This window comes from Hippopotamus amphibius, chromosome 7 (genome assembly GCF_030028045.1).
Source record: "Hippopotamus amphibius kiboko isolate mHipAmp2 chromosome 7, mHipAmp2.hap2, whole genome shotgun sequence".
Classification (NCBI taxonomy): Eukaryota; Metazoa; Chordata; class Mammalia; order Artiodactyla; family Hippopotamidae; genus Hippopotamus; species Hippopotamus amphibius.
In genome coordinates, this window is record NC_080192.1 from 140,436,789 (window position 1) to 140,451,786 (window position 14,998).

Genomic DNA, 14,998 nt, shown 5'->3' on the forward strand with positions numbered 1-14,998 from the left:
TATATGGGCACGGATGCAGGGTAGTAGATGGGTGAGTTGACAGAAGCTTGCACAAGCTCTCTGAAAACTTCAATCTTCTCAACAAGATCAACAACTGAGATTGAGGATTGGAAAGGAGACTTCAGAGATTTGAGGAGGAAAATGAAGATAAGTGAAATAACTTTCAAGGACTGTAAGACTGTGTATGTAAAACAAGGGAATTATAAAATGTTGGTTGAATTGTTTTAAGGGTCCACTTGAAATGAATGATCATGAATGAAAGCAAGACCAGCTTTTTTTTCTCCAGGTAAGTCCAGCTTCCCGCTGGTTATACTGAAGGGCCATGGAATTTCAGTTGGATACACAGGGCAGTGACAATAGAAGGGTGAGAGACAGTGACAAAACAATGATAGAATGAGTAGATTGCAGGACCCCATGAGGTTAAAGGACTGCTGGAGTCACAGATACTAGAAGAAAGGAGATGAAAAGGTGATTCAGGAGAGAAGGTCATTTAAAATGGGAGATTATGAAGAGTAATGGTTGTTACTGATCATGGTGAGATCATGCAGGATGTGTGGCTGAGCTGGGTGGTGGAAAAGGAAGAAAAAGAGGAGAGGAAGCCAAGGAATTTGGACCCCAAGAGTTAAAAAGGTCATCTAGATGAACACTGAAATTGCCTATCATGGAGATGTTTCTCACATGAACAATGAGTCCAAAGCTAAAACAACAGTGGGGGAGGGATCCAGAGGTTGGAGGATGGTTTCAACAAGGAGGGCAGTGGGTGTGTAAACAGATGACATAGAGATCTAGCAGAGAAGGTTAGGATATAAGAAGGAAAGAAAGGTCTGGACTCTCCAAAAAGAAGCAAGGACTCCAAGGCAACAGAAGACAGTCTTACTCAAGTGTGCTAAACTCCCATTTTATGCCTGGAATAAATGAGTGAATGAATGAAGCCTTTGATTTTAATGAGGAGGAAGCCTAAGTCTGAGGGTAGAGTCAGACCACTTGGTGAGTTAGGGTCTCCTCTAGAGAGAGCACAGTGGTGGTTGGACACAGTTCCCAGAGACATGCCACCTGGGTTGAATACCAGCTCTGTGATTTCAGGCAATTTCCTTAGCTTCCAGGAGCCTGGTTCCTCATTTTGAAAAATCATGGATAATAAAAACACCTGCCTCACCAGTTCTTGGAAAAAAATGGGTTAAAGAATTCTCAGAACAATACCTAGCATTTAGCAAATAATCTTTAGATATTACCTACTATTAACTAAGAACTGTGGTCAATCTCTTTATATCTGAAGTTTTTAATTCACATGTCCCCATGTCTTCCAGCTCTCTGGGCTCAACCTTTCTTGGTATATCCAAATCAAAGGGCCTAGATCCCCGTTCCACATGCAATGGGAAATCTGGCCCCTCCCCCAGATTTCCAAGGATTCTCAAGGACTTACACCCCCACCAAACACACACGTGCATGCACACACACATCTGCACACACCTGTTCTCACCACCCTTCCTGTAAGTCACAAAGAATCCAAATTCCTGCAAATTCCTGTTACATTATTATGCAGATCAATTTTCACTCTCAACTCCAACCACAGACTACAAAGACTAGTCTTACCTTTGTTTATATTAAGGTCTGCTCTTGTGTGTGTGAAGGATTGACCCACCCTTTTAAGATTAAGATTTTGTTTGTTTTCTAGCATATTCAAGATAAAGTTTCTAAACCGGGCTCCCTCCTATTAGCAAGAATTTATCTGCTTGTCAGGTGCCGTATAAAGCACCAGCCAGTGTACAAACCTCTGAAACAAGTAAGGAATTTGTACAGAGGATCTGAGGACCAGGACCCTGGAGAGGATAGAGTGTGGTTATGGAAGTGCCAGAGGCAGCCTTCCTATTTGTGGGCTCTGTGCTGCTCCAGTAGGGGCTGTTGGAAGGAAAGAGGCTCAAAAACATGATAGAGGATTTTAAGTCAAGGTCGAGAGCACATCCTTGGCCAGCACCCATGCCAAGTGTGGGCTGACCCTCCAGTAAAGGGCCAGGCACAAATTCAAGCCACACAGTCCTTCCTATGACATGCAAAAAAATGAATGGGAAAGACACATTTGTTAAGACACAATAGAACAATGTTGTTCCCTGCACCAAAAAGTTCTGGATGTCTGTGTCCCTTAGGTGAGAATGGGGGAAATAAGAAAAAGAAAATGAGCGATGTGATTTAAAGGAGGAAAGGGGGGAAATGAGAGAGCAGCAGCTCTGGAGAGATGAACATTGGAGGGGCCAGGGACCGGGCAGCAGAGGGTGAGGCTGTCGCTTCCGGCAGCAGCATGTCTCCTCCTGTTGTGTCTCACAGCTCATCAAGGGTGAATTCAGGACTCTGCTTCAATTCTAGGTAACAGCACAGGAAGTATCGACTGAACTGGCTCCTTTTTAAGTCTTCAAAAGAGAAAACACCTGAGCCTCTTCATGAAAATTCAAGCAGAGTTTGATTTATTCTTTAGCGTGGATGATCCCATTTAAAGCAGGATATCAAAAATGTGATATCAAAAATGTAAATCCAACCTCAATGCACGGATTAAATTTTAATGTTTCTCTCTTAAATGCAACTACCAGTTTTCTTATTTGAAATATACATTAGCTACATTCACCTGTTTCAAATACAACCTCTGTCCTTGACATGGGGTCACACAGCCGTGCAGGAAGAGTCCCTCCAACCATCATTAACCCTGCACATACTGGAGGGGGTTGTTATCAGGCAACTCTCTCTGCTGGAGTAAGCTGTCACCATTTAAAAATGAACTGTAGTCTTTCACTCTAGCTCATAATTTGTGTGTGAGAGAGAAAGGGGTGGTGGGGAAAGGAAAGGAGAGGAGAGAAAGAAGAGAAAGGAAGAGAATAAAGTGGAAAGGAAAGGAAAGGAAAGGAAAGGAAAGGAAAGGAAAGGAAAGGAAAGGAAAGGAAAGGAAGGGAAGGGAAGGGAAGAGAAGGGAAGGGAAAGGAAAGGAAAGGAAAGGAAAGGAAAGGAAAGGAAAGAAAGGAAGAAGGAAGGGGAGAAGGGAGGGAAGAAGGAAGAGAAGGGAAGGGAAAGGAAAGAAAAGAAAAGAAAGGAAAGGAAAGGAAGAAGGAAGGGAAGAAGGAAGAAAATAAGGAAGGGAAGAAGGAAGAGAAGAAGGAAGGGAAAGGAAAGGAAAGGAAGTTTTCCATGTGACTACCCTGAGTTTCCTCACCTAGACGTATCTTTGAAGACATCACATTTTTTCTGAAGGTTCTAAAAATGGATGCTAGGTATCAGCTAAAAATATAATAAACAACTATGCTTTGAATCACATAATAGCAAATGTCATTTTCCCGTAAGATAGGAGTGTAATTCATGAGCTCTAAGCTCACCAGAAGCCCACAGCACCTAACAAGGGCCAGGTGGTCATCTCTAACTTGGTGAGTAGATCATAGTCTCCTTCGGCAAACAGTCCATAAAAGTGCCCAAGAGCACGTGCAGCCTTGGGGCCCTGCTTGGGGGGCAAAGAAATTTCCAAAATCTGGCTCCCTGAGCTGGGGTTCACACACGGCCTTCCTGCTGTTAGGAAGCCACCTGCCATCCTCTCCACTCAGGTTGGATGCCAACAAAGGACAGAAAACACCACTGCTGTGCGTTATTTCTGTTAGTAGCTTCCAGTTACAGAGGATCCTGGAACTCAGTATCCTGGTCATCCCACTGGTATCCAAAAACAAACTGTTTCCTGCCGTCTTAATTAATTAGTCCTCTATGGATGAAAGTCAGGAAACGCCACGAAGGGAAGTTTACAGTAAATCACTCATTTTTTTCATTGAGCTTTTGTTACCTAAATGCCTGTTCCTTGCCAGGCAATATGTTGAGTGCTGGTGACACAGAGATGGAGACACACAAGCAATCGAGGACAACAGAGTCTGCGATAGTAGTTGCTCAGGAGTTAAAGTGACACACGGGCAGGGAGAGTGGAAGGAAAGCATCCAACACAGGAAGAGATTTTCTGAGTTGAACCTTGAAAGATGAGCCGCTTTTACCCCAGTTACAAGCAGAAGCACAGAGGCAGGAAACCATGATAATTCTCTAGGACCGTGGTGCTCCAGGGCACTATTTTTCCTTTGGGAGGCATCCTCAGAACAGAATCATAGTTGCACATCACACTAAAGCATCAAAATTAGTCGCCTGTCCTTTTTCCCTCCCAGAAGTGCTTGTCCTCCAGGCATGCCCTCACTCAGCAGACACCTGTGTGATTCAGGCTCTGCAGACAGAGAGATGACTGTGCCTTCAAGCTGTTCATCATCTAGTTAGTAAACAAATTCGTGTGTGTGTAATAACATAGGTACTAACCATAGACAAAACTTGCAAGAAAGAAATCAATGCCATAGGGGGTGGGCAGGAAAAATGGAGAGTATCCTTGGACATCTTCATAGTCCTCCTGGAACTCTGGGCCTCACACTGGACTTGACTTTGCCCAAGGTTCAAGGAATCAGAACACAGATAATGGCTCTGCTCATTTCAGTCTGCAGGATGCCCCTCACTGGGTTCCAGGTGAAGTGAATCGGTCGTACTTCCTCCTTTATATTGTTCCCAAAGTGTGTGTTCTCCCCTCACTACTCAGAGTGTGATTTGGGAACGAGTAGCATCAGATGGCCTAGTAGCTTTTAGGAAATGGAGACTCTCAGGCTTCCTCCCAAAACTCTGGAATCTGAATCTGCATTTCAAAGATACTCCATGATTCAAACTAACAGTAAAGTTTGAAGAGCACTGGTTCTCAAATTTGGCTGCAAATTTTAATCACCTGAAGAGTTTTTAAAAATAAAGTTGTCTGGGTTTCACCTCAGAGTCTGATTTATTTGTTAAGATGTGGCTGGGGCATCATAATTTTTCAAAACTTCCCTAAGTAATTCTAATATGTAGCTAAGTTTAAAAGCTCCTCAGCAACCCCCTTAGTCTGATGGCCACTGGCAGGGATGCGAGGTACCTGTGGTTAGTCCAGAACAGCAGAGGAGGGAGGGAGAAGAAAGGACAGTAGGAGCAGAGGCACTGAGATGGAAGCAGTTATCCAACCATGGTTAGAGACGGTCTCTTAGTCGACTCTAATCAGGCAGCCTCTGCTCAAATGCCTTCACTTTACAAGTGTCCCACAGTGGGTTGGTGACTTGCCACAGTCATAAAACAGGAAAATCAAAATAGATAGCGGTTCAGGTGGGGGAACTGGAGAATACAGTCAGCAGAGCCTTTAAGCCTCCTAAGTTGACTTTGAGTGGTTCTCATCCCCAGTCCCCCTCTTTGGTGCTGAGCAAAATCCACAGGTGCCTCCATGCTGTTAACTGCATCATTTCACATGCCACCTTGGTGTGAGCCACATATGCCTTCATAGTACCTGCAATTCACCTGCATATCTGGCTCTGAGTTTCCTGATGGTCAATCCAAAAAGGAAGCTATAGGCAGTCTGGTCACCAAAAAAGTTATAATTGCCCCAGCTCCTCAAAGGAAGCCAAGCTTTTCCTGACCTTTATCTTTACGGAAGAGTTTCTTGCTTCAGGCTCCATATAGAAGGACTGAACGACCTAATGCATAGTACTTCAAAGACATCCCTACAGGAATAGTTTTCATAAAGCTATTATGTATAATATCCCTGGATGTAAGCCAAGGAAATAACATTAAAATGCATGAAAATTCTGCTGGGGACTAAGAACATATGGTCCAAGTGCACAGCTTGATGCAAGAATAAAAATTAGCACACTAGAGGAAGGGATAAATAGCATGCCCTTCAAACAAGTCCTCATAAATATCACTTCCATTACTCAGGCTTTTGATAAGGCAGTAGAAGACGGAGGTTTAATTCACTGGCCTGCCATGTCACTGCTCTGTGTCATGGATTGAAGCAAAAGCCCAAACAACCAAGTAGTAGGGTTATCATCCATTTACGAAAGTTCATAACTCTATCCAAGACATTTTGGGGAATAGAGAATCATCCATTTTTGTGCCAAGTTGAGCCAAGGGTATGTCTAAAGGACAATTCAGAGTTTTCTCAAGAGCGAGTTTGTATCCATTAGGGCATATGGATATATGAATGATGGATTAAGTCCTGAAGTTCTATACACCCTGCCTGATGCATAGAAGGTTTCTGTGCCTATCCTTGGCCCTTGTTTCTAATTGCTACAGGAGCCCTGGACAATACCATGTCAGAGGGCTTCTTACACAGGAAATTCTTGTGGAGAAAATGAAACAAAATAAATCTTGAAAGATGAGTAAGGTCGATAAGAGAAAATATCAATAAGAGAATGATTTGGACTGGAGAAAATGACTAAAGAACAGCATTAGCTTTAGAGATGGGCATTACTGGACTCCTAGAGGGAAAGTGGGAGCAGCCTGGCAGCCTGCCTGACTAATAGGAATGGTTTGTTGGGGGGGCATCACGGGAAGTGCAGGTCAGTTCTCTTCACTCCAATGCACACTCCTCCCACCTTCAAGAGCTAGGCTTAAAGAAGGACCATCACTGGGTGGCCCAAGCTAGAAACTGGACATCACCTGGACTCTCTCCTCTTCCCCCTTCACGTACACTGGCACTATGTCAATTCTACCTACGGAATATCATTTGAATCTATCCCTTCCAACCACCTCTACTTTCCTTAGCCCAGACAGTGTCGTCTCTCACCTGGTCTATTGCAAAAGCAGTCTAACTCGTTTCCTGTCTGCAACTCTCTGCCTCCACATGCTAGCCAGAGAGGTCTTCCTAAATGTCTCAGTCACCAGAGAGGTCTTCCTAAATGTCTCAGTCACCACCTTTTGTTTTAAGAAACATAACCATAACCCCACTCCAGCTGTTTAGATTAAAGGGGAAACTTTTAAAAACTATAATGGACAATCTCAGGCACACAAGAACAGAAAGGCCATGGGCTTTTTGGGAACAGGAGCAGGGAAGAGCTAGGATTTGATGTTGTTCTCTCTGATTTTGGAATCTGTATAATCACTCTCATTATTGCCTTTATTTTCCCTTTTCTCTCTCTCTTCTCTCTTGGCTAACTTCCCCTCTTGCAGTATCCCCAAATGACTTCCACCTCAAGACTATGAGATGTTAGTATTCCAACACTCACCATCAATTGATTAGAGCTTCAATATCTCTTAGTTGTTACCTTTGAGAGAGAGAATCTGATTAGTGGATGATCAGCCAATGAATCAGCTCAGCCTGATCCATTCCTAATTCAGAGGGCAAGTGTGCATGCCATGAATAAAGGTCATTAAAATCTGGTTTTTATCAAGGTGTGTGAGCAAGTCACCATCCCACAAATATTTATCGAGCACCTTACTCTGCAGCAAGCATTGTACTGGGAATTGTGAATAAACTGTTTAGAAAAAAAAAAACTTAAAGCACAATGTGATAACTACTATCAAGGAAAAGAAATGGGCACTGCAAAATAGACTGATGGGATAGGGGAGTGGAGTCAGGAAGGTCTTTCTGAGCAGATGATAAATGTGCTGAGTCTGAGAGGTGAAAGGAGTCATCAGCACAGGAGCCAGAGAAAAGCACGCTCGGCAGAGAGGAGAGAGGTAGGAAGGATGCATCAACTTCAAGGACAAGAGGAGGAAGGTGTGCATCGGGTGGTGGCAGGAGGCCGAAGTGGATGCAGTGAGCCTGGAACAGTCAACAAGGTCCAGACCAGGAAAGATCCTGCAGGCTACAGGAAGACATTTGAAAATTATTTAGCGAGAAGCCACTAAGATATTTTAACCATGGTGATGTGTCCATGTGATGGGATTTGCATTTTCAAAGATATCTCTGGCTACTGTGTGAGCAGGGGAACTTGGGAGGTGTAAGTGGAAGAGGGAAAAATCCATTGGGAGACGGCTGCAGGAGTTTGGGAAAGAGATAATGATGGTTCTGACTAGAAAGGCACAACAGTGACCAAGAGAAACAGAAAAATATGAGGTAGCCTTAGGAGGTGTTATGAACAAACTTGGGATGATTTGGATGAAATAAATGAGGAAGCAAGAATCAAAAGGATTCCCAGATTTTTGGATGAGTGATCAGATGATAACACCTAGAGGGGAAGGTTGTGGGTATAGGGGGCCAGCCAACATGGCCACAGTAAAACACAGGTAATGAGTGGTCCTCTGCTGAAACACAGCTTGTTGCCGCCTCATTTCTTCATGACAATGTCCAGAGTCTTTCCCTTGAGGTTCAAGTTCCTTCACCATCTACTTCCAGCCTAACCTCTTACCTCTTCCCACTCTCACCTCACCACTGCTGTCTACACTCCAGGAATATATCTTACCCCGTCACCCTCCTGTGACCTTGCACAAGGCTTTCCTTTTCCTGAACTGCCCTTTCTCTGACTAACAAGACCAGTTCTTTAGCTGGCAACTCAGAATGCATTTAGATGCTTCCAAAGTCACTGCTACATCACTGACCCCACCTGAAACAGTTTGCAGTTACCTCTTCCAGGGAGAAGTATAGATTTAATGTGTGATGTGTATTTTAAAAATGCAGTAAAACCCACTAAACTGAAGTTGAGTTGTGTGACCTCAGTTCGCCTGTGTGAAAATAGGGGGTCATGCTTGGTGATTCCGATGGGTTTTCCAACTCTAACTTTGATGGGTCTTTGATGACGAATGGAGTTGAAGAAGATGAGGTGACAGACATGCCTGTATGCTTGTTAGAGTGAAAACTGGAGACCTGTCATCACCTCAGGGAATTAGTCATGTCATGAGCAGGAACTATGTGTATTTTTAAATCTCTAAAGAATACATGCTGGGAAGAAAAAAATAATGATAGATAATATTGATTGAATTCATATACTTGCCAGGGGCTCTCCTAAGCATTAAAAAAATAAGTTGGAGGAAATTATCCCAAAATGCAATGTACTTGCTTGCCGTGGGTGATCTGGAAAGCATGGCAGATGAGCTGATGTGTGTATGTCATGGAGATGCCTGATTCCAAGGGGGAGACTGGGGACCCTGATTCCTGCATCACACAGTTATTTGTGCAACTTTGCTGCTTTTACTGCATAAATAACTCAGGCTCGAATAGCACAAGGAGTTGGTGATTTTGTTTTTAATTAGAGGAAGAGGATTTCAAAACAGAATCATAATTGGAGATGGAAGAGGTAATTATCATTTTTGAAATCATCTGTGAATCCAGGGAAGAGGCACCATTTTTTTTAACTTTTTGAGAGTCTCTCCTTTGGAAAAATAGCGAGCAGCTCCAAGTGGAGGGCTCTCCAAGACCAGATGAAGAAACCAGGTCCAGGATTGGGAAAAGATGTTTCCAAAGTGACATCAGCAAGACCTTGTGAGCAATTTGATGTGGCTGGTGAAGAAAAGGAAAGTGAAGAGAATGACTCCCGTGTTTCTGACTCATTTCCTGATAGGGAATGAGAAGAATTTAAGAGGAAGAGGAGTTTCATTGTAACATTCGAGACCTCTGTAAAAATGCAAGTGAAGGCGTTCAGGAGGCAGTTGACTTACATGAGCAAAAACTGGGAGACACATTTGAATGCAGGAGGTGAGAGTATGTGGGCAGAAGCCAAAGCCCTGGGAGTGGATAGAATTGAACTGGTCTCATCAACTCCTGGATTAATGGTAGCAGTCCTATGCCCCAGACACGGTGCTCACCATGCCACACGGACAGGTGATGGTCAGAAGCTTCACTGCAGGAGATAGAAAACTAGACTAACTAGTAAAGCTTCCCCCATTCCTTTTTCTAATATCATCAAGCATCCTTGAAGTACCATATTTCCTCTTGGAAGTTCAGTTTCTCCATCTGCAAAAGGAAATAAAGAGCCCCTCAGGGACTGAGTGGCTCAGAACACATGTGATTGAAGTGTGGAAAATATATTAGGAAAAATTAATTGTCTCAGTTCCTGGTTCTAAACTAGAGCCATGTCATTTGACGTACATCTATTAAGCACCTGGTCTGGGACAGGCACAGGACAGAGTTGACTGAGGATACAGAATCAAGGAGGGTACAGTCTTTAAGGGGGACAGAGACTTGATCTCTCCCAGAGGCATAAACCAGTTACTGGAAACACTCGAGTGGAGTTGACTGCTGGCCTCGGGGTGGTTGAGACGGTCCAGGAGAAGGGAATAGTTGATGTGAGTTTCAAAGGGTGAATAAGGGCTCACCATGCAAAGCTGGGCAGACAGAAGTCTTAGGAAGGAGACATAGTACTGATGTGAGAAAATGCAGAGCGTGTTTGGGTGCATTGAATAGTCCTATGCAATTGAATCACAAGACTGGTGGGAAGTGAGGCTAAAAGTATGGTGCAAACCAGCCACGGAGGGCTTTGAATGCCACACCAAAGAATCTGGGTCTTATCCCACTGGAAGGGGGCAGCGTGTCACAACCCAGATCAGACAATTATTCAATTTCTTAATTCTAGCCAAGGGATGAGAAGATACTGACTTCTTTTTATAAACAGTGTTTCCTCCAAGGCACCCCTTTGCCTTACATCTAGCCTATTCTTAACTTGTCATCAGGCATGGTTCTCAATACTGGATGCACGTTATAAACATCTGGGGAGCTTGAAAAAAAATGATGGCTAGGTCTCACCCTGAGCAATTCTATCTGAATATTTTCTGTAAGGTTCAGTTATCAGTGGTTTTTTTTTTTTTTAAGTTTTCCAGGTATTTATAAGATGTGGCCAGGGTTTAGAAGTAGTGTTTTAGAGTTGACCTTCTGTCACCAAAGAAATGGCCACCAACTGGTCCCCATCCTTCTGAGATTTTCTCTTTAAGACTCATAAAAGTCAAAAAGCAAACCAATCGTATTATTCAAAAAGCCTTTTTGAAAAACATTCAGACACACCCTAAAGCGCTTGACTTTAATGGGTCCCTCATCTTCAGTGAGCCTAGAGTTTGATTCAGATTCATACACCCCTTAGTGTTTATTCAAACAGAGCCAATCTAGGCAGCAATCCACATAGCTGAGCCCCTCCAGCCTCTCTGCCTGAATAGATGCTCTGGACTGCTCACCCATATCCTTGTGCCCACCCGGAAAACTCACATGAACCATCTTCCAAAGAGGGAGGCCATGAAACATTTTAGATGATAGAATTTTTCTGATACTTTTATTTCTGATGTTTATTAAAACGGCAACCAGATGAACATGTATCTTGTGAAAAGTTTCAGTATTGAAGTTTTGACTCTTCCTGTCCCAGATATAACCTATAACATCCTTGAGATATACTCATTAAATACAATAAATAACTCCTGGCTGTTAACATATGATATGCAAATCCACTGGAACATGTTGCTTACGTATCTAATGAACGTGATTTTTAGCGTTTGGATAGGATTTCTACACTGACCCAGAAGAAGAATGTATACCTTCAAGCCTCTCAGCAGGGCAGAGGCACATCTTTGAAGGCAGCCGTGGGACGTCGTCACATCACCTAGGTTCTGACCTCTGCCCTAGATTGACATACCACGTGACTTTGCCCGAGCCCTTTCCTGAGACTCAGTTTCTCTACTAGTATAAGGGAGGTCGGATTTTCAAAACTCTTCTCCAATTCAAAGGTTACATCTTTACAAATGAGCAACTTTGACTAGGAAGGAAAAGCCCTTCCCTTGGTTTGTATCACAGCTGTTACTTGTTCTCTCAGTGATGCTGTCGCAACCTCTTTCTTTCCTTTAAATGGGGACAGAACGCTTTACTGAGCAGAGCTTGCAGGTAAAGCAAAGTGTCTGAAATTCTAGGGGCTCAGTAAAGCTAAAAGTAAAAACAGTCATCGTTTACTGAGTGCCATGATGTCCTCTGTATTGATGTTTCATCCACATGGTTCAGTTAATCAACAGCTTAAATTTCTCTGGAACCCATTGGGGTTAGAAATGAATAGACATGGTTTTCCAGTTGTCACAATACAGTAATTTTACAGATGAGGACAGGAGACTGGAGAGAGTCGGCGAATTCCCAGCGACGCCAAGACAGGCATCTATGGACTGAGAACTCGAACAAGGGGCTCCCTGATTCCCAAACTGGCTGCTGCCATGGGTCTCTCCACAGCTGGTGCCACTTCCCTTTGTCACTTTCAGAAAGTCACTTCATCCTCGGGAGTCTCTCCCACCCCCCACCATCTGCTTTGCTCACAGAGTTGCCATGAAGGGTAAATCAACTGAGAACTGGGAAAGCACCTTTTAAACTGTGGCACGCATGCAAAAGTGAGCAGTTATTGATACTTCTTACTTGTTGAAAAAGAACTGAAATGATCATGAAGAATCCTCACTTAACCTTCATTACAGAAGAATCCCTTTTTTTTTTTTTAATTATTTTTTGGGGGGTACACCAAGTGCAATCATCTGTTTTTATACACATATCCCCGTATTCCCTCCCTCCCTTGACTCCCCCCGCACCCTCCCTTGAGTCCCCCCCATCCTCCCTGTCCCAGTCCTCTAAGGCATACAGAAGAATCCCTTTAAACCCAAAGTTTCAATCCACTTTCTTTCAGATCTGTTTGGCAGAGTGGAAGGGAGCAGGGAGGAGAAGGGCACCCCCAGTGCTGCTCGTGACCTCCACCTGCGCCAGGCACCCTGCGTGCCATCTCACCAATGACTCCCCACCCCCTGTGCACAAGATGCTCTGTATCTGCCTTTTGGGTCACAGAGCAGAGACATTGCCCCAAAATGCAGCTACTAAGAAGCCTAAACCAAATCCTGTTTAAAGCTTGTCATTAAGTGATGCGGTCTCTAAAGCCCTTTTGAAGCATCCTCTACATCCATTCAACACAAGATTTTATAAAACCCTCTCTTCTCTTCACAGCCTTTTAAGAACAAAATCTCAACATATCCAGACCAATACATCAATTAGGATGTGACCCTAGCACTTACTCCCTGCAAAAAAAAGTAGAAAACTGTTGTCCTGTCCACTCCAGAGTAGGGTCCTCCTGAAATCCATCCTCCACTGACTCTGTTCCTGGGTCTTGGATCCTGGAAACCATTTTCCCAAGGAGCTTGTGAGCAACATGGCTATTATGGGGTGGCGTAGGCACTCAGGGCCCTCAGCACCATGACTACAGTGAATGGCAGTGGTTATTTTCCCCATTAGAGAAAATGCCAAGCTCTACTAAACATTAAGAAGAAATCTAGGTCATTTCTGATTTGAGCAGACAGTGTGATCCTCGGCAGCAAAATAACAAAAATGACCACTTCAGAGAAATGCATTCCCAGTCACAGCCCCACCTGTGACTTAAGGACAGGGTGAGGTCTGTCTGTGCACCTTCCCCAGCTTCAGTAGGACAACATTTTTGATCCCTATTTTGTGAGTCACTGTTCTAGGCTCCCTGGCGGAGCAAGGAAGCAAGAACTTACTGCCTGGCTCAGAGGAGCTCCCTGATTGGTGGAACAGATGGGGTTGGATACAGGGCAGCACTTCCTTATGGGGGAGGATTTGCAAAGGGTGAGGTGGTGGGAGGAGTTGGGGGAAGAAAAGTAGAAGCTGATGATGAGAAAACTTTAGATTGATAACAAGGGCCCCAGGCTTTATCCCCAAGGCTTATTAGGAGCTACTGAAGACACCTTAGTTGGGTGTATCTGTGTTCCATGCACATCATATTCTCATGTACATTTGAGTGATATTTATGAGTCCTGTGGCTTCTAGATGGGTTTATGCTTTATCAGATCCTGAAAGGATTCCATGTACCATTGGGTGCACTGGACCCACAAGTGAAGATCCTTATGGGGCAAAGGTGTCCAGCAAACCCCTCAGCAGGGCTGCAGGTCCCTGCCCATCTATCACTTAAGTCCAACCCCATCTTCTGAACTTCAAGGAATCTCTTTTTTACCTAAGCCAAGGCTTGGTCTAGGCTTGGCTGGGCTTGAAGGTGAACATTCTCTAGTGTAGCAGCTGGTGCAGAGTCGTAGGACTCCAAGCTCAGCACCACTATTCCCCTTGACTGCTGCTTAGTCCCTCCTATAGCATCCTCCTCGAGGTCCAGCTACACCATTATCTTACAATGCCTTCTGCTTGAATTTTTGTGGGAAGGGCACCTGTGTAGGGGCAGGAAACCCTACTTGCTCTTGACAAGCTCAGCGATTGGAAAGTTGTTCTTAATACTGAGCTGAAATCCATCTGCGAGGAACTTGCATCCTTTGGTATCAGTTTTACCTGTTAGGGTTATACAGAACACACCAGCTTCCTCTCCAATGGGGCATATTTATTTATCTGATTCTCCCTGGAACTGAGAGGTCCTTAAAGATGAGGATGGTGCCTGACTCACATGCAATCCCCAGAATCTAGCACAATGCCTGACATACAAGAGCTCAATAAATGTAGGCTTAATTAATGAATGTACGCAGGGTAAATGACAGTAATAAACCTAAACCTGATGAAGTATGCTAAGTGAATATAAAAGCAATGTTTGTAGGGGTCATATTCATGTCTTACAACTTCTTATGGTCCTCTCCTCTCATGACTCTTATTTGTAGGTCAAAAATTCTCAAAAATAAAAATTGGGGGTTTTGAACTAAGACCTTCCCTTGGTAACACCAATTCAGATGGAAATAGTCCATCTGAGTACGAGAACACATGACAGTCTCAGAGCCCAGTCCCTTTGTGACACAGGTCAGTGTTTCAAATCAACACTTTCCCACCTGGGGAAAAAGCTAGACTCTGAGGAAAGGGAATAGAGGGCACATCCATCTGGTGTGAGCGACAGAGGTGAGAGGCATCCAGAGGAAGTGACGTTCCTTCATTATCCCTTTGTTACACTTTTCCTGTGCTCCCCAGAGAGCAGAATCCTCCTTACTCTGTGCCAGCATGAACCCTCTCAGCTTCCCCCTTCATCATGGCGTGTCTCACACAGACAGTACCCATCTGCCATGATCGGCCTCCGGCAGAAGCAGGGGTAACTCTGTGTGTCAGAGGGCCTGGCAAACTAACCAGCAGGCTAAACACTCCCAGTGCATGCACGAAAATTCCTCCACACCGTGCCAAACACAAACAACCATGGCTGTGTGTCTGCCCTTCAGAAGTGGGATTCCCTCATCCACTGCCTCTGACCAGAAGGTTCCTCTTTCCCTGTACTAT